The 26,374-nt window shown below is 40.5% G+C and overlaps 1 protein-coding gene and 1 long non-coding RNA gene across 9 annotated transcripts in view; one reads left to right on the forward strand and one right to left on the reverse strand.

Moving 5' to 3' along the window:
* Positions 1 to 26,374, forward strand: part of NFIX (nuclear factor I X) — a 253,331-nt gene that overhangs the window by 80,176 nt on the left and 146,781 nt on the right. The gene's annotated exons all lie outside the window — the stretch shown is intronic.
* On the reverse strand, positions 19,054 to 26,274 carry LOC308467024. 3 transcript variants are annotated; one of them, XR_013981094.1, is made up of 3 exons: positions 25,848 to 26,274; positions 21,657 to 21,733; positions 19,054 to 19,357 (listed from the first exon to the last, which is right to left on the reverse strand). It is a non-coding gene; the product is annotated as an uncharacterized lncRNA (long non-coding RNA). The 3 variants fall into 3 exon arrangements; XR_013981095.1 differs by lacking the exon at positions 25,848 to 26,274 and adding an exon at positions 22,305 to 22,643; XR_013981096.1 differs by lacking the exon at positions 25,848 to 26,274 and adding an exon at positions 21,986 to 22,272.

Here is a 26,374-nt window from a genome sequence, read left to right on the forward strand (position 1 = left end):
TTTAAAATAAAAATATATCTCTTGTGGTAGGAGTTGGTTGTCATCTAATAAAAATTGACATTTAATATAGTCTGTGAAATAAATAATTACATACACTCTCACACACATTCTTACAGAATTGGACCTAAGCCATGGCTAAAAGACCATGAGGCTTGGTTGGGCTGTAATGCTAAACTAAACCATGACTTCGCTTCTGGTAGCATGGCAGGAGCGGAAGAGGAGCAAAGCCCCTAATATTTTAGCCTCATGCACTAGCACATCACACATTTACCTTTAAACTATAATTAAGCACAGTTAGAATTAAAGAACAGGGTCTCTTTGAGCACATTCTGAACCTAGAAATTAGTTGCCCGTACTAGAACTGAACTGAGCTCACAGTCCTTTCACACAAACATCCACCACTGGTTAGCTTTCTTTGATTTCAGCAATCTATTTCAAGTGGAAAAGGTCATTTTGTTGTTGCTATCATTAAATGACTGGGAGTCAGAAATCCTTGCCAAGCTACTGCAGATCACCCAGAGACCCACCATTAGACCCCCATCTACCTCCTACCCACCCCTGCCCTAATAGTCTCCTGGGTAGTTTAGCCTTGGCTCTCTTCTCCCCATAGCGGAGGCAGAAAATTGTTAATGTCAAAATGTTTTGTTTTTGTTTTGCATGCCTGTATGTGTGCATTCTGTGAGCAACGTGGTGGTAAGGAAGAGGACCAGGGAAAGTGGCTATGGAAAAAACATATTCTTGTGAGTCACCAGAGTAGGGCTGGCCAGCTGTAGTCGGTTGTGTGGCTTTTTCAGGTCTTTTTTTTACTGGTTTTACTGTGTATACCTTCTGATTCTGTGTTGTCGGTTCTGAGAGGCAGCTGGGGATTGGCATGGATGGCATTACCACACTGAGAATTGAAGACAGGCAAATGTCCCCGTTTCAGATGGCTGCGCAGCAAGATTATATGTGGATGAAAATCCTACAAATTGAAGCCAGTTGTATTCTCCGGCACTTTCTTTTCTGATTAGCATTTATTTTCCTTGTTTGCTTTTTGTCTGACTGCACGTTCCTAGTATTGTACAATCGTGCAGTAAAGGAGCAAAATCCACTTAAATGAAGGTGAAGGGCAGCCCGGGAATCCTGGCATAACCAGCAAGTGCTGCATAAGATAGAAAACGTGTCCTTCGTTATATGATGTGCTAGATAGGAATTTTTTGGGAATGACCACAGTAATAAGCAAATGCAAATGTAAGCAGCCTAAAATGTGATTTTTTAGAACAGGGGTCAGCAAACGTTTTCATCAGGGGGCCGGTCCACTGTCCCTCAGACCTTGTGAGGGGCCACACTATATTTTTTTGGAGAGGGGAATGATGCAAGAGCACCACGAGCCCTGGTGGCTGCTTACCTGTGTCTTGCGAGCAGCAGGGGCAGGTGGCGGCAGTGGAGGGACGATGAGTGGCATGTGAAAGGGCTCCGGAGCGGGGCTGCTTAAAATGGCAGCCGCTCGAGCGCTGCTGCTGCTGGCACCAACAAAGCCCAGCCCCCTTCCTCCTCTAGGCAGGGCGAGGAGAAGCTAGGAGGAGGCCGTGCGAGGGAGAGGGAAAGAGCGTGAGCGCTGGTGATCCATGTGGCAATTCCTGGACTTTCTGTGGGCCGGATCCAGAAGGCAATTGGGCCTGATCCGGCCCGCGAGACTTAGTTAGCTTACCCATGGTTTAGAAGCACTTCAAACCTCACTCCCTTATGTTCAGGCACTGTATGGAAAAACTTCCTGCATTTTTATTATTAGATTGATTTTTAGTGTACAGTATTGGAGTGGTTTGGGTTATCATACTGTTCTCACACTGGAGGCTTTTGAGTTGGAGATCATATAGGTATTTTCTGTTTACTGCAGCTGCTAAACATCTCTGCTGCTCCACAGACTCTGCATAAGTCAAAAATGAAAATGTTGCATTTCCCCCTTTAGTAGGGTTGAGACTTTCCAGTTAAGGTCATTGGACATACAAAGTTTCTGTCTTGATGATTCATTTCCATTTTCTGAAGTTGATTCCAACTTACAGGTAGCCATTGAGGGATGTAGGCCCCATGAATTGATCAAATCTGTTTTTTAATAAAATAAAATAAAATTCAGTTATAATAATTCTACTCACAACTTCTTGTGTCACTGAGTTCTGCAGGATAATTGTGGGGGGGGGGAATAGAATGCCCTTTACTCCTAGGTATTTTAAAAGAGTGATGAGTACTACTTTATTGCTCATATTATTACTGTTCATTATCTTTTTTATTCATGTCTTACGTATTGCCTCTCTTAGTTCTATTCATACTTATGACGAGGTATATACAGAATTATTTAGTTAGTGGCAGGATTAGTATGCACATGTACATGTGGGCATGTGAGGTGGAAAAGGATATAACATCCCAAAAAACTGACCTAGACTACACTACATTCATTTGTGCACCATTCTTGTGTGTTACTTTTCAACAAAGCAAAGTTTGAGTGCCTTAAAATGTTAGTTAGGCTGGTCTGGCATCTATCCAGGCCTGGCCAGTGGAAATTTATTTTTGTGGGTGAAATATACACACACAATCTCCAATTCTTCTCTGAACATGAATTCTCTGAACATGAATGTTAACAAAAATGCTTACATAGAGATCTAATCAGGGAAAGTCAATGGTAAAGGGAAAGGTGGTGGCACGTGTGCTGAAAGTTTGTTTCATGGCAGCCCAGACGCCTTTAGCATGCTGGCCTATGTGATGTTAGACAGGCTTTTTGTTGGATGCTAAAACTTTCCTATCTCTACAAGCTTTCCCAGAAGTATAATCTGGATTCCTTTTTGGAAAATGTTGTGCATTTTTAAAAAATTTTGTGTGTGTTTTATTGTGGATGTACACCATTGTGATACTTGGTTATGTTTAGTAGTCTATGAATATTTTTAATAAAGAAGAGTGACTGGACTACAGGTTTAGGCTGTGATCCCATCTTCATATTAAACCATATTAACCATACCAGTTTGCTGCTCCTGCACTAGCTTCCATACGCAGGGCAGAATTCCTCATTGAAACCCTCAACTACCCTCCTCTCATTTTTTGTAGCTATTGGATAACCCTTGTAAAAACTGTTCCATTGAAAATAAAGCAATAGCTCCATCTCTGTTCAGTTAAAAACATAAACGTGCAATGTTCTTCACTGAGTTTTAATGTTGTTCTGTTAATGCTGATGGACTCTGAGTGAAGCTGATTGTTTGGGGATGTGCTTGCTATTGCAATCCTATTGTCTCTAAAAGGCTGCTAAAGGGACATTAGCCAGGTGATGTTATGATGTTACAGTTATGTGAAAAGAGGCGAATATAAGGTGTCTCTCCCTCTACCAGCCTTTTTCATGTAATCTGCTGCTGATATTCATGCAAGGAGGGTCACAATCTCCACAACATCCTGCTTCCTGTCATTTTCTTGGTCAATTACCTCTTTAAGTTGTGCTGCAGTTGGTGATGGTGACCAAGGTTTTGCATTCTTCCTTCCTGGCCACTATCCTGGCCCACTTTCCACATTACCTCTTACCCTGCTGCTTACACATTTTTGTATGTGTGAATTAGCACCATTTTACCTGTTATGCCCATCCATCTTGTCACCTTGCTGTTTTTGTCCATAGCCAGAAGCTAAAAGCTTCGCTATTTCATGATCTCCCACCAGAGCTTTTTCACGGTCCCCAGAAACTGATTATGATCTTGCACAGTGTGGCCTTCTCTTCCCTTCACCCTTACTTCAACATTTTGGGACGAGCATAGGTGAATGGATGCAATTACTCATGATCAGTGTTTATTAAGGAAATAAATAGGCCCTGCCTTTAATATTGCTCTACAAATAGGAGGTTAATATGTATGGCAAATGCGTGAAGACAATTTCCAGGACAGTGGTGAACAAAATTAAATGTGATAAGAGAATTCAAGCTTAGCATGGTGTTTTTTACTACGTATTAGTTTTTTTACTACGTATTTATACTAATGTAATGTTTAGTAAAGGGGATGCGGGTGGCGCTGTGGGTAAAACCTCAGTGCCTAGGACTTGCCGATCGCATGGTCTGTGGTTCGAATCCCTGCGGCGGGGTGAGCTCACGTCTTCGGTCCCAGCTCCTGCCCACCTAGCAGTTCGAAAGCACCCCTAAGTGCAAGTAGATAAATAGGTACCGCTTTATAGCGGGAAGGTAAACGGCGTTTCCGTGTGCTGCGCTGGTGCTGGCTCGCCAGAGCAGCTTCGTCACGCTGGCCACGTGACCCGGAAGTGTCTGCGGACAGCGCTGGCCTCTTAAGTGAGATGGGCGCACAACCCTAGAGTCTGTCAACATTTACCTAATGTTTAGTAAAGTTTCTAGAAGTGCCTTAATATCTATATCGATATCAATATCAATATCTATAATGTGAATAGTCAGGTAAAACGCAACCAGCTAAAGCAGACTGACTTATTTTTCACTTGCTCAATTTTTAAATTGCTCTTCATCAGTTAAGATCCACTTTTTATTTCTTTTTCTGTGTGTAATTTGGGTGCCTTCCTTTTTCCTTCTTTTTTCTCTTCCTTGCCCAAATAGAAATATTTATATTTTAACATTTGGCTTCATTGTTGTTAAAAGGCAATACAATGTGCTAGGAGGCTACAAATATACTTCTTTGTGTCCTTACAATAGTGTGCGGTTCTGTTTAACCTCCTCCTCCTCAGATTTCCATGTTCCAGTGAAGGTGAAAGACATATATTTGCAAGTTATAAATGTTGCATCTGTATATATTTTTCAGCCACTTCTCCACCCTGGGCTTTAGGGGAGCTATCCTGAGTGCTGTAGTATGTATGTTTGTACTGTGTTATGTGGTGTGTGCGTATGTGAGGACAGGAAAGTGATTGTACGGAAAGCCTTTCATAATTATTATTGCCCTCTCCCCACCCCAAAATCTGGCCCTGTTCATGTTAGTTACTTCCCTTTATTGTGTGCATGACCTTCTTAGCAACATATTTTTTTCTGCTCATCCCTTTATTTCCTCCAGCTGCCCTTCTGGTAGGGGGGAAAGTATAGCTCTTCCATGATCTCTCACAATAAATTTTTTGAGGCTGGGCAGGTCAGTGACCGTGGTTCCATTCTGGTCAACTATTTCTGCAGCATAGACTGGAAAGATTCATCTGTCCATTTTAAACTAATTTAAAACAGGGAGATAAAAACAAATGCAGTTGTTTATTATTGTCATGGTATAATCTCAGCACTACTAGGGCTATGTAACATGCAAAAGTGGATATAAAATACTAATGCAAATGTTGGAGCATTTTATTTCTCTCTTACACTGTTAAAGCAGCTGTGAAAGATATATCTTGGTGACCCGCTTCTGCCAAAGGTGGGAAAGGAATGCTTCTACTTTTTTCAAAGTAAATAAGGTATTAAAAAAAAAAGAGAGAGAGAGAGAGAGAGAAGGAATCCAGTACATAACATGCTATAGGTTTGTGACAGGCCCAGAGAAATAATGCTTGGGCATTGTTTGGCCATGCCCTAATCCCGATTAATCTCCTGCATTGAAAGGAAAAATCGTTCTGGTGCTGCTTTTCCAACCTTGGTGGTGCAGTGATGGGACAAACTGCACCAGGAGGCATTTCCCTTTTTGTGTGAATCTTAAAAATGAAAAGGAGGTCTTTCAGGATCTGTATGTGGCAACCACATCTCTGCATCTGGAGTTCCCAGTTGTTGGTCCCTGATCAGCCAGTTCATATCTGTGAGGTGTAGGGGTGCAGGGTGGGGGAAAAGGATTTTTGGGTCAATAAAGAGAAGAACAAAACTTAAATATGATCCAACCAGCTATTTATTTTCTTTCACGCCAGTTATCTTAGTACTTCTGCCTTTTATGAAATAAGCTCCTTTTAGAGGTGTTAGATAAGATAAAACTCCAGTTGGTGCGTGTTCTTCAACCGGATAGGATACCTAGTGTATCCTGGGGGACACTTCAGCACATATATATTGTTAAGTTGTGTTTTGCACTCTTTTTTATTTAAAAAAACCCCCAGATTGTTTGCTCTGAGTGCAGAAGAAAGCAGCTTGTAAATGCCTAGAAGTAAAAATATAAATAAAATCAAATAAATAATGCACAGTTTTTGGTAGGAATAAATTTTGCCACACAACACCCTTTGCTATAGAAAAGAAGCCCCCTGATGGTTTCACCAACAAATGCCTTCCCTCAAAGTTGAGAGCTATTTATAATACTTTTTTGTAATGTAGCAAAAACATGCAATTATTAATCTCTCAAACCACCTCCATTTAATGTGCATATTAAGTGGGCTTAGTAAAAGTAGGGACATTCCATTTTTCAGTGTAATACAATATTGCTTCCTATCTGAACTCTGGGGTAACTATTCTAAAAAAGAGAGCACTCCATATCATATGACAAACGCTTATGATGTATATAGTGCTTTTAAAGTGTTTAAAGCACCTCCTGTATATTATCCTTCTATAACCCATAAAATAGCCCTGCAAGGGAGGTGGCACTTACTGTGGGGGGGGGGGGTTCTGAGGCCAAGAGAAAGGCCTTCTAGTATCAGACCATGGCAGAGGCAGGATTCAAACTGGGGACATTTTGAATTTTGTTTGTAGGCCAAAATATACTTATTTAAGAAGGAAGTCCCATTGTACATCCTGGGACTTCACACATGCACAGGATTGTACTGTTAGCCACTATGCAACATCAATTCTCATTCATGTACACATTTCAGTCATATTGGTCTTTCCATATTGGAAAAAGAAGAAGTGATCAGTGAATATTCTGCAAACACATGCTTCATTGCAATGGAAGTTGCTGGATTCAGTAGGGCTTTGAGTATGACAAAGGCAAATAAAGATGCAGTGATGATCATTTCATGATGTCTGGCTCAGTGCTGTTGTTAGATGCCAACCCAGGGTTGGTATTCAGAGGTATACTGCCTCTAAGCCTGAAGATTTCTCTATGGTAGTCTGTCTTAAAGTTTTTATGTGATTATATGCCTACCGCATTTTTAAACTTAAAATCCATTGTTGTATATTGTTGTTGTTTCAGAAGCTGGTCTATGACTGTAATAATAAATATCTATCTATTAACTACTATTCCTAATTGTCATTAAAACCCATTCATTTGCCTAATTTTAAAAGTAAATCTAAGTGCCCACATATCTTGCAGTGACAGTACGGCAATTCACCACTGGCTGTCAAAAAGGATGCTTCTGTCACATCCACGTTCTATCCCAGAAACACACCAGTGGGCCTTTGCAAAGAGGCATATCTGTAGCATCAAGGCACAGGTAACTTGCATGCATGGCAATAATGGTGCTTTGAGGAATAAAAAAATATATTACAGGTTAATAATTGCAAAAATATTTTTTGTGTTATGGCGTTTCCTGCTTTGCCTCTTTCTGGAAGATCTCTTCCTATGCTAGAATCTTTCTAGAGACAGAGAGGTGAGTGCCTTATTTTCCTTCCTCTCATGCACGCAAGATTCCCATAGCAACTTCTCCTTCCTAGCTCCCTTTGACTTGGAGGAGGAAGTTGCAAACTGGCCCCTGACCCCATACTAACATGTTGAGTTTCCTACCTGATCCCTGTTCTTATCTGACATTGTCTCCCAGTAGGAGGAAGCAGAAGCATCCTATTCACAGAGCCTGATAAACAGGATATTTCCTTCCCCTTTTGCCAGACATTCCTATTATTTTTGTTCACTCCTACAGGGAGAAAGAGAAAGAGAGAGATATGAAGGGGGGAGGAATTAAGGCAATTTACTCCACTGAGTTTATTTGTGGATTACTGGCTCACTGAAGGACCTACTTTTAAAACAAGAAGACAGATATTTATAATTTGGTAGAAACAGATATTGGCTTCATCTGTATACAGTCTATATAACAACCAGTGCAGGTTATTATTATTATTACCAGAGCTTTTTTTTCAGCTGGAGCTCACCGGAGCTCAGCTCCGGCACCTCTTAGATGGGTGCCATTGCCATTCTAAGAGAACAAGGGAGAAGTTCATGGTGAGCTCTGGCACCTCTTTTTCTAGAAAAATAGCAATGATGATGATGATTAAAATTTCTATACTACCCTTCATCCAGGGATCACAGGGCAGTTTACAAACCACAAAAATACATAAAGGTAAAGGTAAAGGTACCCCTGACCATCAGGTCCAGTCGTGACCGACTCTAGGGTTGCGCGCTCATCTCGCTCAAGAGGCCGGGAGCCGGCGCTTGTCCGCAGACAGCTTCCGGGTCACGTGGCCAGCATGACTAAGCCGCTTCTGGTGAACCAGCGCAGCACACGGAAATGCCGTTTACCTTCCCGCTGGAGAGCAGTCCCTATTTATCTACTTGCACTTTGGGGTGCTTTCGAACTGCTAGGTTGGCAGGAGCTGGGACCGGGCAATGGGAGCTCACCCCGTCACGGGGATTCGACCAGCCGACCTTCCAATCAGCAAGTCCTAGGCTCTGTGGTTTAACCCACAGCGCCACCCGCGTCCCCATAATACATAACATAACATAACATAATACATAACATAGTAGCAAACAAAAACAGTACCCCTCTCCCCAGTTTGAAAGGCCATAGATTGTTTAATTAGCCAAAGACCTTGGAGAAGAGGTTACTGCCAAAATCAACCCTGTCCTGTACTTCTGAATCTCATTGAGAAATCTGTACTTTATAATGCCTTTTGTATCAGCCTGTTAAAGAGCCAAAACTTTGGATCTTAGCTAGTTCTAACTAATTGAGATTCTATGTGACCTATGGAGCATCTTTGAAAAGCACTCCCTGTACTGGGTACTTAAGACATCTGACTATGGAATTTTAATAAATTTGGGCATTTTAGTGCTTCTGATGGAGAAAATATAGGTTTTGTGGGAAGGGAAGGTGTTGCTTTTCTTAACCTTTACAGGTTAGCAGCATTTCAGAGGCACTTAAAAATGTTGTTCTTCACATCTTATTCTTTAACGGAGAACAAACTAAGTGACCTGTAGGAGACACTTAGCGCTGGAGACTGAAAATCCAAACTGCTTTAATGGAAGTTCCAGGGATGTTTTTGTCTACCACAATTTCTCCACAACCCTTCACCTTTAAAGTCCCGGATGTCAGCAGAGCTTTTGCTATTGTGTTAACTAATTTATGCAGGATTTCAATGACAGTGTTAATGGGGCTTTAGTTAGGCAGTTCCTTGTTTCTGTGGGAACAGAAGGTGTTTACAGATATTGTTTCACTTTCCATCTGGAGATATTAGTGAGAGACAGGGTGTGGAGAAAGTGGACAGCAAGGCTCCACCCCCCCCCCCATAATATTAGAAAGGGGTGTATGTGGAGGTGTCTTCCAATGAAGCTGAATGGTGGGAGATTTAGGACTGACAAAAGGAAGTACTTTCCACCACTATAGAAGATGTGTTTGATGGCCACCAATTGAGATGGCTTTAAAATGGGGTTAGATTTGGAAGAAAAGAAGACTGGCCTGCTAGCAAGACTGGAATCATTAAAAAAAATTTGAAGAAGTGATGTGAAAGTTACCCACTTTTTCTAATTCCTCCAAATTACACATAAGATCATGAAAAGTTGTGCATCAGAAAGGGAATAGAAAATATTTTGAAAACATGTTAAAGAAACACAAGAAAAATACATACTCTAAATAAAAGCAGATATCAAGAAAAATTCAAGTATAGAGAACATAAGTGTGTATAAGAGGGCAATACAATGGCATTGGGCTCCCTGGAAAAGTAATAGTGAGGGATAAGCATTTATGATTCTGTAGAGAGAGAAAAGGTGATTGCACATGTAGTGGTGAATATTTTTTTGGTGTACATGAAACTTTCCAATTTGGTGTAACAATGTGTCTACTGAAATTTGTGAAGTATAGTATGCCTAAAGAGTACTACACACAAGTGTTATATATTCTTACCTTACCATATTCTGGAAGGACAGTATAAAAAGGTAAAGGTAAGGTACCCCTGCCCGTACGGGCCAGTCGTGTCCGACTCTAGGGTTGTGCGCCCATCTCACTTAAGAGGCCGGGGGCCAGCGCTGTCCGGAGACACTTCCGGGTCACGTGGCCAACATGACGAAGCTGCTCTGGCGAGCCAGCACCAGCGCAGCACACGGAAACGCCGTTTACCTTCCCGCTATAAAGCGGTACCTATTTATCTACTTGCACTTAGGCGTGCTTTCGAACTGCTAGGTGGGCAGGAGCTGGGACCGAAAGACGGGAGCTCACCCCGCCGCGGGGATTCGAACCACCGACCATGCGATTGGCAAGTCCTAGGCACTGAGGTTTTACCCACAGCGCCACCCGCGTCCCTTACCATATGCTGGAAGGACAGTATAAAACCAACTAAAACAGAGTTGATTACATCTTGGATTAATAAGACTGAGAATGATGAGGAAAAACAGGAAGAAAATAAAAATGTGCAAAGCAGTTGGGATCCTGTAGTGAAAGATATCTAAGTTAGGAATTTCAGGAACTAGGATTTTTATTTTTTATTTTTTGGTGATACTGTTTTTATTCAAAACAAAACAACATTATACAAACAGGTCAACAGGTACAGATCAGTTTTAGTATTACAGATATAATCACAAGATAGCACCATCATTTTAAGTCAGGTAACCCGCCTTAAAAGAATTATAAGGACAGGAAATCGGGACTCCTTTGGAAAGGAGTTAACAAATGAAATAAATATAAACCAATCATCACCAAAGGTGTCCTTGTATGTTTCTCCAGACATCACCTTTCAGCATTAAATGAATTTATCAGTCAAGGCTAAATACCATACTTTATTTTTATTATTATTTATTGAATTTATATATTATACCATTGTGCATATTACATTCATCAGTGTTCTTCCCATGTAATGCTATCTCCGTACATGCCACTGCTTAAGGATGATTTTACAAGTTCTTAAATAAGGACACTAAAGCTCATCCCTACTCCATGTCAGCATTATTATGAAGGAGGTTAGTTATCATACTAAACACTTCTGTCCAAAAGGGCTTTGGACCTTTGGACACTCTCACCATTGGTGAATCAGTGTTCTTTTATTTTAGCAACCCTGCAACATAAAGGTGAAAAAACATTGTTAAGATAGTGTAGTCATAAGCCTCATTATAGACCTTGATTTTAGCAGAAATTGTCTTAATAGGAGGTGTGTGCCATAAGGTCACCCATTCACCCTCAGTAATGACACCACCTACATTAGTTTCCCATAAGTTTAAGTCCCCCTTCAGCTTTAAACTGGTAGTCTATTAGCGTCGTGCAGAAATCTGTTGCAACCCTCTTAACACGTCTAGAGCTAGTCTCACGGAGTTTCTCAAACACTGGTCAGAGATCATGGTAATCCATATCAGTGATGCCACTGTGAAGCAAAAAAAGTGTTTACAACTTCAGTTTTAGCTTTTCTAATTTGCTCTCAAGTTGGTGCATCATCAAAAGATTGCCTTGTTTGGAATAAATCTTGGATGCCTTGTAGTCCTTCCTTTCCCAAACCTGGTATTACCTATAATGGTTCAACAAATTTTGGGTAGGGAAGGAAGAAGGGAGCACTAGCCAATCATTTTGCCTATTTCAACCAAACTTTAAGTGTGACTCATAGAAATGGATTGACAATATTTTTGATAGTCTAGCATACGGAAGGGGGGAATGGCTGGGCATTAATCAAAGGCATTTCACAGCCTAATTCCAGTTTACCCATGTGTTTCCTAATAATGCGGATAAACGGCCAATTCTGGAATGCCTTGTAATATGTCTGTAGATGGGGCGTTCTCAATCTGTTATCTCTAGTTCTCCTATACATTACAGACTTGCGCCTGTGTGGGTTGTGCCCCACTTTACTAAAAGTGTGAAGCTTTTTGAAATCTCACAAATGGAACTCAATGGGGAGGGTCTGAAACAAGAAGAAGAACCTAGGGAGTAGTGTCATCTTAAGGGCAGCAATCTTTCCCAGCCAGGAAAGAATGAGTTGTTTCAACTTGGCAATGTCTGCTTTTGCCCTCTGTAGTAGGGGATCAAAGTTCTTATTGTGCAACTAAATAATAGCATTGGGTATAAAGCTTCTAAGGTATTTAAGGCAGCCAAATTGCAATTTCAAACTAGACAATTGCTGCAGTCATTTTTGTGTATCTAGCAGAATGATGCACATAAGTTCCAATTTATCATTGATATCCACCACCTCCCCAGATCTCTCTAGCTGGATCCGAAGGGCTGGGATTACATCCTTAAGAGAAGTAAGAAGCAACAAAATACCATCAGCAAATAGATTAATAGAGTGGGCAGTACTGTTAATCCTGGGACCAATAATAAGTGAGCCATCCCATATACCGGTATTTGATGCCAGAGAGTCAATGACCAGTGCAAAGATAAGAGGGGATAAGGAGCACTCCTGTCTTGTTCCAAATGAGAGCATAAAAAGTCTTGAGTCTCTGTATTAACTCTTACCACTGCTTCTGTCAGAGAGTATAATTGGTGAATGATCTGTATAAGTTGAGGACCAAAGTTTCTTCAGGATACACATTAAAAATGGCCATTCAACCTAATCAAAAACCTTAAAGGCACCCGATGACAGCAGGATCAAGCACCCTCTGAATTGAATCGGCCAGTTGTTGGCTAGAAATAAAACCTGTTTGGTCCTCTTCAATATTCAATAAATTAACGGTTCATCCCATAAATGATTCATCCAAAATGTAAGTAAAAGGATCAGTTTTGCATCTTGGTTTAGCAAGGTGATGGGACTGCTTCAGAATCCACACTGTGTGTATTTCCAAGACTCTGGGGTCACACCACCCTCTAAGATACTGTTGAACAGGTGCTGGGAAGTGAATAAGAATAGCAAATTTAAAGGTCTTATAAAACTCTCCTCCCAGACCACCAGCTTTAGGCGTCTTGTCATGCTTCAGTTTCTTAACTGCCTGATCAGTTTTGTTTGTTGAGACATGGTGGTTCAGAAAAAAGTATGTATTCTGAGGTAAGAGGACCGAGATGAACATTATTCAAGTATTCATTTATCTTCCTTAACTCTGGTGAACCTGTGGTGTTTAATTCAGAGTAAAAATAATCAAAGGCTGCCAATATCTGCTCTGAATGGGAATGTGTTTGACCCCTCAAGGCTCTTATCTGGGTAACTCCATTGCTAGTCATTTTCAATTTTAAGGAGGAACTAGGATCTTTGTAAGGGATGGATAGAAACAATAAGATAATGGCAGTGTTATAGTAAAAATAAGGTGTTTGTAGTACCTTAAATAAGTAGTATTGTGGCTCAGGACCACAATGCCTCAAGGACCGCCTCTTTCCATATGTACCCACCTGGACCCATCATCTTCTGATGCCCTTCTTTGTGTACCTCCTCCTCGAGAGGTCCGGAGGGTGGCAACATGAGTACGGGCCTTCTCTGCAGTGGCTCCCCGTCTGTGGAATGCTCTCTCCAGGGAAGATCGCCTGGCGCCTTCATTATTCACCTTTAGGCGCCAGGCAAAAACGTTGCTTTTTAAAAAGGCCTTTGGCTGATTTGATTGACATCCTATGCCCTTTTAAAATGTGTTTTTTTGGGGGAGTGGTGATTATTAGGTTGTTCTTTTTATTTTGGTTACATATTTTGTGGTTTTCTGTTTTGATTTTGTTCTGTGAACCACCCTAAGACCTCCGGGTATAGGGCGATATCTAAATTCAATAAACCATCATAATAATAATCATCATCATAGTAAAAGTAATCTTTTTATTGTGTTGTTTGAACTTGTTTATAGTTAGTCTAATCTGGTAAAATAGTAAAAGCAGATTAAATAATTTCATGGAGGATAAGACTATCTATGATTTTGATGTCTACCCACTACTTCAAGGATTAATGGCACCATGCCTCTGAATCACAGGTTACTGCGGAACAGCAGCAGGAAAGGACAGTTGCTTTGAATCCTGTTTGTGGGCTTCCCATAAGCATCTGGTTGGCCATGGTGGGAAACAGATTAGCAGAGTAGATAGGCCTTTGGTCTGATCCTGCAGGGAAGAGTCTGGTTCATGAGGAACCTAGATGGGGTAGTCTCATAGAGTCCTTTCTCACAGCTAGACATTGTGGGCAAGGTGGCCTTGGAGAGTGCCAGCATTGCTGCCCTTTGGGTTGACAAATAATTTAAAAAGTCTCAGTTGGTCATTATGTAACATGTGAGAGTCGCTGCCTGAATTCATTTATGTTCCTCTTCCCAATTTTCCAATTATATTGCATAATTTTGTTATATAATCATTTTCCAGCTGTATTCTGTAGCTGCCTTGAGTTCATTGATAGAAAGGTGGTTTATAAATGTATCAAGTGATTATTTTTCTTTTTAAATGACCAGCAATGTTCATCTGTGGGGCCTGAAAAAGTTTTTTAGAGTGTCTCTTCTTCATAGCTCATTTTAAAAATAATTTTATTTATAGTTTTCATTTATATACATTTCAATAGTTTAACAATAGTTCTAACATTTCAAACCTTGACTTCCTTCCTCCTCTTTCTGCAGTTCCTTAAATTTATTTTATCATTTCCTGCATATTCTAAATTAACTTATTTTTTATTCATCTATTTTGATTATGTATTCTTTTAAAACTGCAGGTTATTACAGTAATCCTGCCAATGTCTTTATCTGTTTACACTTTGTAGATATTCAATAAACCCTTTCCATTCTTTTATAAAAAGGTTGTTATCTTGATTTCTTACTAGAATCATAGAATCATAGAGTTGGAAGAGACCACAAGGGCCATCGAGTCCAACCCCCTGCCAAGCAGGAAACACCATCAGAGCACTCCTGACATGTGGTTGTCAAGCCTCTGCTTAAAGACCTCCAAAGAAGGAGACTCCACCACACTCCTTGGCAGCAAATTCCACTGTCGAACAGCTCTTACTGTCAGGAAGTTCTTCCTAATGTTTAGGTGGAATCTTCTTTCATGTAGTTTGGATCCATTGCTCCGTGTCCGCTTCTCTGGAGCAGCAGAAAACAACCTTTCTCCCTCCTCTATGTGACATCCTTTTATATATTTGAACATGGCTATCATATCACCCCTTAACCTCCTCTTCTCCAGGCTAAACATGCCCAGCTCCCTTAGCCGTTCCTTATAAGGCATTGTTTCCAGGCCTTTGACCATTTTGGTTGCCCTCCTCTGGACACGTTCCAGTTTGTCAGTGTCCTTCTTGAACTGTGGTGCCCAGAACTGGACACAGTACTCCAGGTGAGGTCTGACCAGAGCAGAATACAGTGGCACTATTACTTCACTTGATCTAGATGCTATACTCCTATTGATGCAGCCCAGAATTGCATTGGCTTTTTTAGCTGCCGCATCACACTGTTGGCTCATGTCAAGTTTGTGGTCAACCAAGACTCCTAGATCCTTTTCACATGTACTGCTCTCAAGCCAGGTGTCACCCATCTTGTATTTGTGCCTCTCATTTTTTTTGCCCAAGTGCAATACTTTACATTTCTCCCTGTTAAAATTCATCTTGTTTGTTTTGGCCCAGTTCTCTAATCTGTCAAGGTCGTTTTGAAGTGTGATCCTGTCCTCTGGGGTGTTAGCCACCCCTCCCAGTTTGGTGTCATCTGCAAATTTGATCAGGATGCCCTTGAGTCCATCATCCAAGTCGTTGATAAAGATGTTGAATAAGACCGGGCCCAAGACAGAACCCTGTGGCACCCCACTAGTCACTCTTCTCCAGGATGAAGAGGAACCATTGATGAGCACCCTTTGGGTTCGGTCAGTCAGCCAGTTACAAATCCACTGAGTGGTAGCATAGTCAAGATCACATTTTACCAGCTTCTTTACAAGAATATCATGGGGCACCTTGTCAAATGCCTTGCTGAAATCAAGGTAGGCTACATTCACTGCGTTCCCTTCATCTACCAGGCTTGTAATTCTGTCAAAAAACGAGATCAGGTTAGTCTGACATGACTTATTTTTCAGAAATCCATGCTGACTATTGGTGATCACAGCATTCCTTTCTAGGTGCTCACAGACTGTTTGCTTAATGATCTGCTCCAGAATCTTCCCTGGTATTGATGTCAGACTGACTGGGCGGTAATTATTTGGGTCCTCTCTTTTCCCCTTTTTGAAAATAGGGACAACATTTGCCCTCCTCCAGTCTGCCGGGACTTCACCTGTTTTCCAGGAATTCTCAAAGATGACTGCCAGTGGTTCTGAGATCACATCTGCCAGTTCTTTTAATACTCTTGGATGCAGTTCATCTGGCCCTGGAGACTTGAATACATCTAAACTAGCCAAGTATTCTTGTACTATCTCCTTAGTTATTCTGGGCTGTGTTTCCTCTGCTGAATCATTTGCTCCAAATTCTTCAGGTCGGGCATTGTTTTCTTTATCGGAGAAGACTGAGGCAAAGAAGGCATTGAGGAGGTCAGCCCTTTCTGTGTCCCCTGTTTGCATTTCACCATCTTCTCCTCTGAGTGACCCCACTGTTTCTTTGTTCTTCCTTTTGCTACGAACATACCCATAAAAGCCTTTTTTGTTGCTTTTAACCTCTCTAGCAAGCCTGAGTTCATTTTGTGCTTTAGCTTTTCTGACTTTGTGTCTACACGTGCTGGCTATTTGTTTGAATTCCTCTTTGGTGGTTTCCCCCCTTTTCCATTTTTTGTACACATCCTTTTTTAATCTTAACTCAGTTAAAAGTTCTTTAGATAGCCACCCTGGCTTCTTTAGGCACCTTCCATGTTTCCGTCTCATTGGTATTGCCTGAAGTTGTGCTTTTACTATCTCCCTCTTAACAAACTCCCAGCCATCATGAACTCCCTTTCCTTTTAGTATTACTGTCCATGGAATCTCACCCAGCACTTCCCTAAGTTTTATGAAGTCGGCTTTCTTAAAGTCAAGAAATTGAGTCCTAGTATGCTTGGCTGCTCCTTTCCGCTGTATAGTAAACTTCAGAAGAGCATGATCACTCGCGCCTAATGATCCTTCCACTTCTACCCCACTAACCAGGTCATCAACATTGGTTAGGACCAGATCTAAAATGACTGTTCCTCTTGTTGCTTCTCCCACTTTCTGGACAATGAAGTTGTCTGCAAGGCCAGTGAGGAATCTGTTTGACCTTATGCTCTTGGCTTACTCTTCCAGTAAGTTTTGCCATTTCTGCATAGTCCATAAGTTTTTGTATCCATTCATCTCTCATTGGGACTTCTTCTTCTTTCTATTTTTGGGCAAGTAACATCCTTGCAGTTGTAGTTGCATAAATAAATAAATGAATTTCTATACTGTTTGAGCAGTTCTACACCTATAATTCCCAAGAGAAAAGCTTCTGTCCCCCCCCCCCCAATATTATCTTAAATATATTTTTTAATTAATTATATATCATTTCCCAATAAACTTTAACCTTACCTCAAGACCACCACATATGATAAAAAGTATCTTCTTTTCCTTTGCATTTCCAATACTTATTCATTTTTTATTTTTACATTTTTGCCAATCTACTAGGTGTTAGGTACCAGCTATATAACATTTTCATGTAATTTTCTCTTAAACCATAACATGCTATAAATTTTATATTCGTATTCCACAATTGTTCCCATGCTTCCATGTCTATTGCCCAATGTATCATTGAATATTTTACTTGCTCATCTTCAGTCTGCCATTCCAATAATATCTTATACATTTTAGGCAGCACTTTAACATTACATTCCAACAGGTCTCTCTCCAATTGTAATATTAATTCACCAAATCCTCATTTCCTAACTTTCTTAAATACTACGTTCAAATGACGATATTGTATCCATCTTGTTAATATTCCTGATAAGTCCTTAAATTCTTTTAATTTAAACTCTCCTCCTTTCTCTCTTAATAAATTTTTATAAGTTGCCCAACATCCCATCATATTCTTTTTCTTTACCACTATGGCTTCCAGTGGTGAAAGCCAAAGTGGTGTTTTTGTCTCCAATAATTTTTTATATTTATCCCATATACAATTTTTTCCTAATTATATGGTTTGTAAATCTGTTATGTACTTTCACCTTTTCATACCATAAATAAGTATGCCAACCAAAAATATTATCACGACCTTCTAAGTCTAAAATATGTGGATTCTTCAATGTCAGCCATTCCTTCAACCAGCATAGACAAGATGCTTCATAATATAATCTCATATCTGGCAGGGTATCATGGCTCATATTTTAATACAGTGTAATAGGGCCATTAATATCACCAGTGCCATATCTGCCTATGCTACTGTGTCTGAATACAGAATCTGCAAAAGTAACTTTCCACTATATTTTGAGGCATATATGCTAATTATACAGTGAGATCAAGGCACAGAAATGTGTATTTTGTTTCAGTTAATAGGCAATGGTGTGGTTGAATGACAGTAGGCTAAGGTATTTTTAAAAGTGGGTAATTTAAAGTTCATTTTTCACATTTCTTAATTGCTGTGCTCTGTGAAAGATTTGGGCCTTAAGAGCAATATTTAAGCTCAAAGACTTGAATTACTTGCATATAAAAAGGCATTACAACAACAGTTTCGTTTTGCAAGTTGACACAAGGTTGAGCTCTCTGAGTTCAATGGGATTTGCTCCTTAGTGTTCATAGAATCACAGTCTTACCCATTGTTCAATGTCCTGATTCTAAACATTGGTGTTACATTATTGCTTTGATCCCAAGTTGCTTTGCTGTTCATGTAAGAGCCAATTTCTGTCAACTTCCCTTTGCACCTGCAGTCTCCCTCCCCATTTCCAAGGGTCCCCCATCTTCCAGGAGCAGATTTTCAGGGGTGCAGGGGGCTGTAGAAGGGAGGGAAGCTCCATTCTGTGAATGAACTTCCTTCTGCTCATGGAAGGAAAATTAGGATCCAAGCCAATAGCGTTATCTGACAGCAATAGGAGTGTGACATTTTGTGCAATTATACTGCTTTACACTAATTTTATAATCATGTCATTCTAACCCTAAATGGCTTTCATACCAGTAAAGTTATTGAGTCTCCCCTTTCTTAAGGATATATGGGCTGGGTTCCGGCACAGCAAATTTATGGGATCAAATTGTTAATAACTACCCTTTGCTCTATGCATCTCTGATCCTTTTGGCCACACAGAAATATGTGAAGAAGACTTGGAATGCAGGATGGAAAAATTGGTCAAAGTATCCATTTTAAGTATAATAAATTGCTGTAATTAATGATGTGTAAATTGATGCCAGGGCAGGAGGCATATTTCCCCTTTATTTTCTCAGTGTTACAGTTATGGGACAATGCAGTGCAGCCCTATACATGAAATATGATTAAAGAGATCAGTATTTATTTCCCCCCGTGAAATCTTCCTTCTCGCAAGCTGCACATTGGTTTCCTTTCTCTCACCACCTAGGAATCTGGCATCTGTTTGAGGGATTCCATTTTCTTCTCTCTTTCTCTGATTCCTCGTCCTTTTTTCTTCATGTGGGAAAAGTAAGAAAACTTTTTTAAAATAAGAAACAAAGATCTTGTAGCATTTTAGTTTAAAATTTTGGTTTATTGCTTTCATTTGCCCACAAATACTTGGATATTTGGCTGCATTTGAAGGAGAACTGGGGTGGGGGGACGGAACGTTAAAGGCTTTTCAGGCAGAAACCTGCAGGTCTTGGTTCCAGAAGCTGAACTGTGCCCTAAAGCAAAAGGATATGAGGATTAAATTAAATGGGAATAATTAATTTTGTTGTTGCTGTTGCCGCCACTTAGGCAGGATTTGAATCTATCCAAGAAGCCTTGCCACAGGCAAATGAGCGAATCTCTCTTTAACATGAGGCACAGTAGCCTGGATTTTTTAGTTTAGTTTAGTTTTTGTTTTGGTAGGTGAGGGGTAGATTTAAAAGGGAAGGTTGGCAAGCAGGAGAATAAGCATTGAAAGCAGAGTAGCAAGCTACTTTGGGCTGTGAGCTCTGATCATTCTTCAGCTTTACTCTAAGGAGGGCAGGGAGGAATCTTGACTTTTTTTGAGACCCTTGTTGCTTGCATTCCGGGAAGAGAGAATTATTTTTGAAGTCTTAACGACGGGATGCAGGACTTAATCTTCATTAATGGGGAGACACGTAGGAGGAACAAACCTGCCTCTGTTCAGGCAGGGTTAGCACCCGCAAATCATTACCTAGGGGAGAAGTATCTGCTGCAAATATCTGTGTACCAGGGAGAAACCCAACCTGGATTCCCGTCCTCCCCTATCTAACTCATAGCCCTCCTGCAAAAGCTTTCAGATATGCTTTGATGAGTGAACACTCCTCTGCTTGCATACCATTTCCTAGGATACTAATGCTAACTAGTTAGGCAGCTTTGCTTCTTTCAACTTCTTCTGAATTCTTTCAGCTTTCTTTTGCTTTCATCTATTGCTTTCTTAGTGTGTCTTAGACCCTGTCCAAATATTTTCACCTTAGGCTGTTGACTTTTTTTTACCCTTCGTTCTCTGCAGGCTAGGGTTTATTCTCCATATCTCAATAGAACCCCATTTGCATTGAGAGGTCTTTCCCAGTACAGTATTTACACCGGATTCAAGAACTGAGATGGGTCATTTAGGAAACATGACTTGCTTCTTATTTTGTAGAAAGGGTTGTTTCTTTTTTCTTCTTTAAATGAAAATGCTATAATGCACCCAACAGATTTGTTTCCAGAGAAGAATAATTGTATTATGCAGTTGAAAAAATACTGGCATTGGATGTGAAATTCCATTGTTGAAATCACCATTTGGCAATGAAGCTAAAAAGTGCCCTGGGAGATTAATAAACTAAGTCTTCTACTTTGAAGCCAAAAGTGAGGTGGGGTGAGAGGGATAGAATTCGGATTGGGACCATGATGATGGGGAAAGTTGACATTTAAGGCTTTCCCCCATGCCATTTCCACAGTTCTCCCATGCCATTGAAATCACACACATGCACACTGTGGTTTACAAAATGGTGGCCGTGTCCTGGGGCTACATACTCCTCCCTTGCTTCTTCCTTCACCGCTCACCAGCTTCAGCATGGAAATCCTGGCTTGCACTAAGCCAGAGATTTCCTATTACATCTGAACTAGGCAAAGCTGACTTAATGTAGATTAACAAGCTGAGATAATAATCTAAGGCACTCACCCACAGTTTCTTAAACCATGGTCCATGGTGCCGGTGAACAACTGCACCCAGCCATTGTTTAGCTACATGCTATTTTGTTGTTGTTGCATATCAAACATCTGTTAAAGGCACACAGAAGTAGGGCATGTTATTCCATGCTCTGTCCCCCCTTTTGGCTACTTGGCAACTATGCTAACAGAGCCAAGACACTTTTCAAAGTCACTCATGGGGTGACATTTAATGCACAAATGTGGTGCACTTTGGCAAGCTTTCACACAGGCTTCCAAACTCTGAATACCTGCCAAAGGTTTACCACACTTCCTGGAGTAATAACTTTATATACCCTCTTTCTAAACTTAACGCAGGAGCCTTCCAACTTCTTTTACTCTTAAAGAATATTATATGAAGTAACATAGAACCAAGCAGTAGGAGGCTTATGTACACCTGAGTTGCTGAATTTCTGAGGCAGAACTCAGAATATTTCTTAGGAGACATTTATTTAGATAGGACAGGAGAAAACATCTGGCATATAAGAAAATAAACAAACAGAAATGCTGACCAACCTTAGATGTTAAAAGCTTCTGAATAGTCTACAGTTCTTAACAACTCCAAGAAGTTAGCAATCAGTTTCCATTAGATACAATTTTTTTTTCGTACCGAATAAGGTCTCATTTCTGTGTCGCTTCATTGAAAATGCCAAGAAGATGGAAGTAGGCCTGTGATAGGGTTGTCACCTTTGGTTGGGCAAAATAAAGAACAGTGGAGTAAACTGGGGGGCTAAAAATTACTTTACCTGGTGCAGAAATGACTTCAAAGCAATTCATTACATTGGCACATGCGATTTACAGTGGTTTATGCAATGAAAATAACCCCCTCTCTCACTCTCTGCCCCCCCCCCGGCCACACAAAAACACTCTTTTTCCATCCCCCCGCTCTCCACCGGATGGATGGACCAGGCCCATGCAAGTCCTCCATCTCTGACTCACCTGCTTCTGCCTGCGCAAAAACTTTATTTCCCCCCACTCTCCACCAGGCTCATTCAAACCTGCTTTCTTGCTCTCCGAGTCCGACCTATCCCTGCCCCCTTTGCCTGCTCAAAAAGGATTTCTTCTGCAGTGGACCAGGCCCGTCCAACCCATAATATGTGGCTAGTATGCTGCATTTGGCATGATGACTAGTGCAAGTTGTGCAGGCCTCCTGCATTCCTGTTTTTGGTATAATTTCTCCTTGTGGATGGTTTGCACATCACATAAAACCATAGTTTAATGGTTTAATGCAGACAAGCAGCATTTATTCTTGGCTTACCACTTGTGTTTGGTTTAGAGGGAACAAACCACGAGACCAGGTTTGGGTAACGCGACAAGTCGAGGCTTGTGGTTTGTTGCTTCCAGTGCAACTAAGAGAAGAAGGGAAGGATCAAAGTGGAAACTTGAGAATAGCGGTACACTAGTACACTGCTCATTCATGCTAAGCCAAAGTGAATGTAACATGTGAAAACAACTAATGTGTAGTTACGTAGATGCTCCAAGTTCAGGAAACTTTATTTGTAGATTTTTAATTTTTTAATTTTATTCTGGCTTTTTATTCTTCCACTGTGCAAAACTCATCCAGTCCCAATTGCCCTTCCCTAAAGAGTGAACAGCAGTGTGGCCATGTTGGAATGCGCTCTTATTTGAATTGGCGTTCACGGGGCACAATAAGCTTTTGAGGGTGTGGGATTTTTGGATGTTTTTACAGATGTGTCCTAGGGAAGAGGCTGACTATAGAGTACATTTAAAATTTATATCTGCAATGATGAGGGCTAGAAACAGCCCTTTGCATCTCCTGTTCTAGAGGAAAATTTATTACATCCTTGTTCATTCACTCTTGTCTTTAGACAGTGATTGATTTAAATACCTCTTGAGCATGAGGCTGTCTTCCTAGTACATTTTACTGTTGGATCATTGATGGACGACAGTAACAAAATAGAATTTTCCACCCAGTACATTGTGATAATCCTTGCCAATGTAAATATTTTCTATAGCATCCATAGCTCCTGTGAAAATTACCTTACAACCCAATCTTGTTAAAGCAATTTATTATTGGGTGGTTTTTTTAATGGTTTATCTAAGTATCTGCTTTTCCTTTGTAGGTGTAGCATCTCTAAAATAAACACGTGCTTCTTTGCACACAAAGGCAGTGATGCTGGCATTAGGGCATGGAAAATATGCTCCTTTTTAATAATACTGTTCCTGTGTCCTTGTGGACTCATCAGTAACAGACAAATGGCATATAATCAATAACTGAAATATGACATTTGCTGGACCCCCTTACTAAAATTAGGCAGGTTTTCTGCTAATATGAGATCCTTTATGATAGCCATTCCCATAATTTGATTTTTGTGACTCTTCTTCCCCACCCATGCCTGTATTAGTTTATAAACTTTATTTTGCTTCCTTGCAATATAATTGAACTTTTACTGGTCCATTTAACAACAACAACAACAACAACAACAACAACAACAACAACAATTTATTATTTGTACCCCGCCCATCTGGCTGGGTTTCCCCAGCCACTCTGGGTGGCTTCCATAGAAACCAAAAATACACTAAAATATCACAGATTAAAAACTTCCCTGAACAGGGCTGCCTTAAGATGTCTTCTGAATGTCAGGTAGTTATTTATCACTTTGACATCTGATGGGAGGGCGTTCCACAGGGTGGGCGCCACTACCGAGAAGGCCCTCTGCCTGGTTCCCTGTAGCTTTGCTTCTCGCAATGAGGGAACCACCAGAAGGCCCTCGGCGCTGGACCTCAGTGTCCGGGCAGAACGATGGGGGTGGAGATGCTCCTTCAGCTGAATGCTGAATATTCAGTAGTGTTGAATACCCTCAAAACTATGGCCCAGGGGTGGGGAACCTGTGGCATTCTAGATGTTACTGGATTAAAGCTCCCACAGTCTTCAGCTATTGGCCATTTGGGATGTGGATGATGGAAGCGGAAAGTTCAGCCATCTCTGGAGGACCACTGGTTCCCTACCCCTGCCTGTTTATTGGCCTTTGCCTAATCAAACAATCTCTGTTCTTTTAAACTGTGTGTGGAGGGGAGAGTTATTGTTTGTTATGATGGTATGTGTTTTTCTGTGTTTACATTGTAAACCTGTAATCCTTGGATGAAGGGTGATATAGATTTTTTTTTTTAAAAAATAACAATTCATTTTAGTGGGCATAAGCATGTGCTGGATATACATCTAGACGCCTCTCTATTCCCCATCCCCAGTGCAGTGATGCCTTGCCACTATAGGAAGCTTTTACTTTTTATTCAGCCTTTCGTTTATTCGAGTTTTGTGCATCCCTGCTCCAGCTGTAGTCAGCTATCTCCTGTGTGTGTGTTTTAAAAAAGTAACCAATAGAGTATGGCTATCTCCCTGCAGCAAGACTTCCTGTCCTTGCATCCTTATCCCATTTCTGAGTGAGCCACGAAGGGCTTATAAACAGTTGATCTGAAAGGATAAATGTATGATAATTTTAAAAACAATATCAGAAGAGAAGTACTGAAGAAGAAAGAGGAAATACATATTTGTGAAACTTTGGGTCCTTGTGGTCCCCACCCCCTTAGTAGTAGGTCTGTTGCTGAAAACAACACAAACCTAATGAATAATGGAGAGCCCAAATGATTAAAAAATAGTTGTTCTGTGGCACAGATTCTCATATGGGCAGAACTCCCAATGGCTGAATATCCCTCTGATGAATTTCTGTAGACTCCTTTCTCCTTGTCACAGCTATTTCGCTACACGTGGAATTGTCCTTGACTCTCCATACTTCTAAGTGTCTGCATGTGCATACTTATAACCTGCTAAGTTCTGTCCAGAATAGTGAGCATATTATAACCATGTAGATAGCATAGAGATAATTCCTTTTAAGCATGCTATCGTGTGTGTGTGTGTGTGTGTGCGCGCGTGTGTGTGTATTTTACGAGGTATTTTATCACTCATTAAAAGATCATGAGGAAAACAAGGTGTTCAAATGACACTGACCTGAAATTTAAATTAATTTTAACATTTGCATTAAAGGTCATTTTTATTTAAGCACTATCACACAAATATTGCAATAGGGTATTTTTTGTTTTTTTTAAAGGCAACAAAGACATTTGTATAAATCAAAATATAATTAAAAACACACTGATAAAATGACTACTTGTAAAGTAATAGTGGCACTGTGGAGTAGTACAGATGTGTGACCATAGACTCACCCTACTTGGCATGTCCCTGCAAAAATAAAAAAACATCAAATATAAAAAAGGTGGGGAATTACCGTTCCATTTTTTTAAAAAAAAAGATGTTAGATTTTCTGCAATCTGAAAAGCAAAATAAAAACAGAAGCAGTTCAGGACAACAGCAATTTGATGATGATGTCATTTAGATGCCCTATAAAAAGTAAGTTAACAAAGCATGGCAATTGCAAAGCAAACACTCATTGATATCTAAGGGTTGATTCACACTTTGACACTTCACAACTGAACATGTGGACTGTCTCCTTTGAAAATGCTGTATGGTTTTCAAGCTGAAACTGAATGCCGCAAACATTTTCTCTGTGTTGAGCAATCTGTGATAGCTCATTCATTGAAACATGCGAGTCAACATTTAATGTCAAGACCAGTAGGTGACACCAATGTATGTGCATGTGTAGGAACCAACAACCTACCGCCATTAAATATCCACCCCCCTCTACTATTAGGTGAGCTAGAGAATAAATAAGAGGCTAAGTGTGGGCCATTTCTTTTACCAGATTCATAAAAATCTTCATTTTTGAAAAACAACAGCTCCCAAGATTTTTTTGCTGTAGAGTTTGATTTTTGGGAGACGTCTTACCTTTTTCATTTCCAGTAACACTGTTGCAAGTAATTTCATTGTCACAAAACAACAAAACACCCTCACTGTTTCGTTCAGATTAACCTGATGTGTCCAAATCAGCATCTTAATAAGTAAAACATTTAAATAGATAAGCAATGGGTTTTTGATTTTTTTCTTCAAAGCTGGACACCGCCAGACTTTATTCTGGCTGAAGCAGAATCCTGATCTTTGTCTTGTTGGGTTGGGAAATAAATTGGGCAACCACGTTTACTTGGGAGTGTATCCCACTGATTTCGACAGGAGCTACTTGTGTTCAGGATGCAGCCTTTGGCCTGGTTCTCACAGAGGTGGTTAATCTGTACCTGCCCTGAAGTGCAGGCTGAAGTGCACACAAATGCCCCTCTATAAAAACACATTTCCTGCACATTGAAAAATGTTGGAGAGAAATGTCCTTACCTGCTTTCTGAAGAGGTCTAGCCAGATGCAGGTTTATCCCCTCAGTGAGAACTTGGCCGGTGTGTCAGAATGAACTTTATTTAAATCTT

Source organism: Podarcis pityusensis, assembly GCF_964106645.2.
Source record: "Podarcis pityusensis genome assembly, chromosome: 17".
Taxonomy (NCBI): Eukaryota; Metazoa; Chordata; class Lepidosauria; order Squamata; family Lacertidae; genus Podarcis; species Podarcis pityusensis.